Source organism: Frieseomelitta varia, unplaced genomic scaffold (assembly GCF_011392965.1).
Source record: "Frieseomelitta varia isolate USP_RPSP 00005682 unplaced genomic scaffold, Fvar_1.2 scaffold_535, whole genome shotgun sequence".
Lineage (NCBI taxonomy): Eukaryota > Metazoa > Arthropoda > Insecta > Hymenoptera > Apidae > Frieseomelitta > Frieseomelitta varia.
Window position 1 is genome coordinate 227,135 of NW_025110296.1, and position 5,806 is coordinate 232,940.

General features: G+C 35.3%; 2 non-coding genes across 2 annotated transcripts; both read right to left on the reverse strand.

Annotated features, from left to right (window-relative positions):
* Positions 1-2,285: 2,285 nt before the first annotated feature.
* On the reverse strand, positions 2,286-2,358 carry Trnav-aac. Its single transcript has one exon. It is a non-coding gene; the product is annotated as a tRNA-Val (tRNA).
* Positions 2,359-2,764: 406 nt separating this feature from the next.
* On the reverse strand, positions 2,765-2,837 carry Trnav-aac. Its single transcript has one exon. It is a non-coding gene; the product is annotated as a tRNA-Val (tRNA).
* Positions 2,838-5,806: the final 2,969 nt, after the last annotated feature.

Below are 5,806 nucleotides of genomic sequence, written 5' to 3' on the forward strand. Positions count from 1 at the left end.
AAAATACAAATTTGAAAATTCAATCGTTTGACACTTATTGCCCCAGAACAATTATCTATCAGAGTTCTATTTTTTTAAATTATTATTTTCAAAAATACAAAATTGAAAATTCAATCGTTTGACACTTATCGCGTCAGGACAATTATCTATCAGAATTCGAGTTTTTAAAATTATTATTTTCAAAAATACAAACTTGAAAATTCAATCGTTTGACACTTATCGCGTCAGGACAATTGTCTATCAGAGTTCCAGTTTTTAAAATTATTATTTTCAAAAATACAAACTTGAAAATTCAATCGTTTGACACTTATCGCGTCAGGACAATTGTCTATCAGAGTTCCAGTTTTTAAAATTATTATTTTCAAAAATACAAACTTGAAAATTCAATCGTTTGACACTTATCGCGTCAGGACAATTGTCTATCAGAGTTCCAGTTTTTAAAATTATTATTTTCAAAAATACAAACTTGAAAATTCAATCGTTTGACACTTATCGCGTCAGAACAATTATCTATCATCTATTCATTTTTTAAAATTATATTTTGAAATAAAAAAATTTGAAAATCCACTACTCTACTCAATCAAGTCAAACACACTTATTTTCTATCTCGTACTTTCCCCACAGAGTGAAATATTCACATTACTCAGCCAGATATATACTCGTCAAATTAATATCCTCTACGACGTGTCTCCATTTACCTGACACTTTCTCTTTATTAACCTTTACCAGAATCTCCCCACCCGTCCCTCCCGCCGATTACAGTTAATCATCGCGGAGCTCTTTTCATCGGTGGGCTGCACCGATGCGAAAGAGGTCTGGAAATAACGTGTCGTGACCTCGATACGCTGAACGGCCTCCAGATTCGCTGGTTGGCTCGTGGCCCGATTTTCCTTCCGATATCTTTCCGCTGCACCCTCGAAAACCACCACCACCCCCTCCCGCCGCGCCGTTGTTCGTTATAACGCTCAGCCGAGACGATGCCTCCATTTCTGAATAATCCGGCGCCACTTGAATTTTCTCGAGGATTTTCCGTAGTTCTTAAGATGCCTACCGGTTGTTAGAAACCTTAGACGAGGGTTGGAACGGCGCTCGATCAGCCGAGAATAATTGTTAACGCTGGGCGTTACTAGAGCGTAAATTATCAGAATGCGAAGAAATTGTGGATCGACTGAAATTAAGAAAAATTGACAGACAACGGAGAATCGCTCGTGTACACATATTCGAGTGATATATATTTATATAATTGTTGCACAACGTGATGAATTTTCCTGAGTTTTCATCTGCCATTTCACGTTCTTCTTTTACGTCTGTTCCACTCCTGCGGGGATTCTACTTGGATTTTCTGCTGCCTCGAAATTTTCGATTTTCAAACGTTAACACTGGAATGCTCGTTGCAATTTCTGAAACTTTAATGAGAATGATGTTGGTTGCATTAGCTGTGGCGAATGAAATGAATTAGGCGTGCTAGAAAATACTAACAAAGTACAATGGACACGTTAAAGAAGAGTTTCCCGTGGATCGATCGAAAAGAAATTTGGACAAAATTTGCTTTGAAACAAACCTAACCCATTTCTCTGAATTTTGTACGTTGAAAGAGATTGAAATATCAAATAAGTCTGGCCCCTTTGACATTGAAATTCGTGCAGGTTTACGGTTTCATTTCGCGTTTCGCGAAAAAAATGGAGATCTTCACAGAGAATTCAAAACAAGTGTCGACGAAATGGACGAATTAAGCTTTCAAGTGCTGCAGATGTACGTACGTATACATACTCGGTCAGTGAAACATTATCCGCGATGTACGAATGTGAAACAATATCTCGTCTGTTTCTCATTTGCTCTTTGCCGGTTTTTAATGAAACTCGCTCGTAATTTGCTGTACATTCATTTTTCAACGAATAAATTGATCCACCCTTGCAAAAGGTTGAATGAAAATACTGTTTCCTGAAAAGAAAAGACAGAATAGTCATCAGGACACTGCAAACTCGCACATCGAGTATCTATTAAAAAAAAAATTGTATCCAATGCAACCGAATTTTATCAACCAATCATCTTCTATTTGAATGCAGCAAGTACCACGCTCAAAGGAAAAAATGCAAAGTGACTTCACCGGCAGCCCTAACGTCGCAGAAACACGTAGCAAGTGTCCTGAATTATCTAAAGGAAAATAACATCTACCATAAGATATAATCGTCTCGAAAAGAAGGAAACAGTACCTTAGCCGTCGCTAATGACCGGAAGGTAGACGCGACGTTAATCATAAATTAAAAAAATAAAATAAAAAATAATGTTTCCGCCCGGGATCGAACCGGGGACCTTCCGCGTGTTAGGCGGATGTGATAACCACTACACCACGGAAACGTTATTGCCAGGTTTATTCTTAATGTCACTCTGATGTCAACTGTATGAAATTCTCGCAAGAAATTCTATGAATCTATTGATTATATAATCGCGCGTGATCACGATCTGAATTATACTGCGAGTTAATTATACTGTAAAATAGAGACTGTCGATTTAAAAAGAAAAAAAAGAATGAAAGCCACCGTTAAAAATCGAATTCAAAATAAAAACTGATAGGATATTCGTTAAATTGAATTTGTACTTTTAATTTAATGATCCGAAAATATCATGGTTAAAATGCAAATCTAAAGTAAAGCTTTTGGTACGCTAAAATGTTTCAGTTAAACTAATTGGAAAATTGTACTCGATATTTGATAGATATTTCTGAATGACGTAGAGATTTGAAAAAAATAAAAGAAAAAAAAAATGTTTCCGCCCGGGATCGAACCGGGGACCTTCCGCGTGTTAGGCGGATGTGATAACCACTACACCACGGAAACCTGGTTACTATTATTCACCAGAGAGAATCAGGGATTTTGCGTTCGTGTAAATTTGTCTATTAATTACTCATTTCTTGTCATCTGTTTGGAAGTTTGACAAAATAAATGTGTAAGACAATAACTGTAGCAAACATACACGTGTTAATTACGATCGTTTGATGTTCTAGTTCTTTTCTAGTAAGTTTCTTTTTTTTTACACGAATATTTTTAACGTACAATACTTACATTTCTTTAGAACAATTATTTTGTCTGACCGTATTACAGTTCGCGACCGATTTTTATTTGATTAAATATCTGGCATTAAAGTTCGCTAATCGAAAAAGAATCATAAACGTTCGGATTAAAATTCTTCGGAAATAATTGTCAATACTATATTGTGCAAATTTTAATCTGTATTGATTTATTTGTAAATTTTAGTAAAAAAAAAATTCTACATCTGTGCAACATGATATAGAATGTTCTAAGCGTAAAATTCTGATGCTCTTCGGGGCGCAAACATAACCTCCAAATTTCATGAAATTTCTCAGATATTTATAATCTAAGCTAAAGTGGCGTTTGTTTCGAAGAACTCGATCGCGAACACGGTCATGAAATACACGCGTATCATTTTCAGGGTAACTAAATACGCAGCTAGAACTTTACAAACTTCGCAACTCTCCCTTTCACTTCTGCTATTTCTTTACGAGTTCGTTTACAATGCCTATGGCGTAGCAATAAATCTGATTGAAATTCAGTTCGTTACGCGTATATTTATACAGTAACGATCGAACTCTCGACGAATGTACTATCTCCAGCAATTCGATTTCTTTAATAATCAAGTAATTCTTAAGGCGGACAAGTCTGATGTACAAAAATCGGCTGCAGTTAATCTCGATGAGACGAAAGGAAATGAATAAATGTAGACAATAAGTAATTGTAGACCTATAGACCTATATAATAATAAGTAATTGTAGACCTTATAGACCTATATAATAAATGTAGACCTATAGAAACTTTTAAACCACGTTGCGCCGGCAACTGACTGCGGACCATAACGAGTGACCGCGAACCGCGTCAATACAACAATTCGTCGCTTTCATTTCCTTTTGAAACTCGTCGGTGTGACATCGCTGGATAGAAATTATTCAAAAGTAACAAATTTATCATTTGTTTTGCCTGGGTTATGCTTAGAAAAAAAAAAATTCTCGACCAGCGCAATTGTGACATTTTGCAAAATTCCCCGCCTAGTAATCACGACATTTCTGGTCTATTAATTAAAACTTTTCTTTTGCCTTTACTCTTCAAAAAAAAAAAAAAATCGACCATCTGCCAATCGCAGCGTTCCACTCTGCCAGTTTTAAAGACCCACTCCCGCGGTGGCCGTGTATCGCAACGTTCGTGTCGAGGAAAAGGGTTAATCGGCGCTCGGAAAGGAAACCGCGTGTCATTCGACGCACAGCAGCATCGTAAATCGAAGATCCACCCGGCCCGGCCGACCAATCAGCGCGCCGCACCAAATCACCGGCACCACGTCGGTGGACCAGCATCGCGTCCTGTTCCTCTGATCCTTTCACGGGCCTTCTATTGTCCTTGACGGACCTCCACTCCCACGCGTTCCACGGAGCTCTCGTCCCGAAAACCTGGCGTATCCTGTCCCCACCCGAAGGCCACTGCCTATCCGCGGGGGCCATCACGATCATCCTTCTTCGGCTCGCCGCGGCAAGGATCTTATGTGCCCGGTGCTGGAAGGACGAAAATCCGCCGCGTCTCTGATCTCCTGGTAAATATTGACTCGCGTTCCACCGGCTTGCTCGAGTTTGCTCGTGCACTGTGTCACGTGGATGTCGTAGGAACATATATATATATATATATTGAACTGCCGTTTGTAACGATCCCACGCTCGGCGCGTTACGTTTGTGAAAATTTACACTTGAAAAATAGAATCTTTGCTGAATCTTTGTTGTTATTAGAGACACACTGTAAATGTTTTTTTTTTTTTTGCAAGCTGACGGTTTTGTTTGTAGTACGATTGAGAAACTGTTTTGTCCAGCAGATGTTGTCGTACGTTAAAATTAAAGCGCGTAACGGATTCTGTCGCGTAGATTAACAACAGGATTATTTTGGAAATCATTGTGACGAAAGTTGCTCTCCGATCTACCGACGTAGAGTTTCGGTAATCGAAATATTAAGAATGAATTCATTTATTCGTGTATTTGTATGTTCATTAAGAACGATGATGTAATAACAATACAGTGTATTTATTATACCAGTAATAACAATACAGTGTATTTATTATACCAGTAATAACAATACAGTGTATTTATTATATTATTATAGTATTAATATATTATTATATAATAAAAATATATGTACTATGTAAAATTATGTATTATGTATTATGTATTATGTAAAATTATGTATTTTATATTATGTAAATCATGTATTATATATTATGTAAAATTATGTACTATGTATTATGTAAAATTGTGTATTATGTATTATGTAAAATTATGTATTTTGTATTATGTAAATTATGCATTATGTATTATGTAAAATTGTGTATTATGTATTATGTAAAATTATGTATTTTGTATTATGTAAATTATGCATTATGTATTATGTAAAATTATGTATTTTGTATTATGTAAATTATGTATTATGTAATATGTAAAATTATGTATTTTGTATTATGTATTATGTAAAATTATGTATTTTGTATTATGTATTATGTAAAATTATGTATTTTGTATTATATATTATGTAAAATTATGTATTTTGTATTATATATTATGTAAAATTATGTATTATGTATTATGTATTACGTAAAATTATGTATTTTGTATTATATAATAAAAATATATGTATTATGTAAAATTATTACATCACGAAAATTTCGAATAAGAAGCATTCAATCGAAATGCTATTATTTCAAACGAGGGACATCACACAAGCTACGTGCCGAGAGATTTTTTTTTACATATTATATTTTA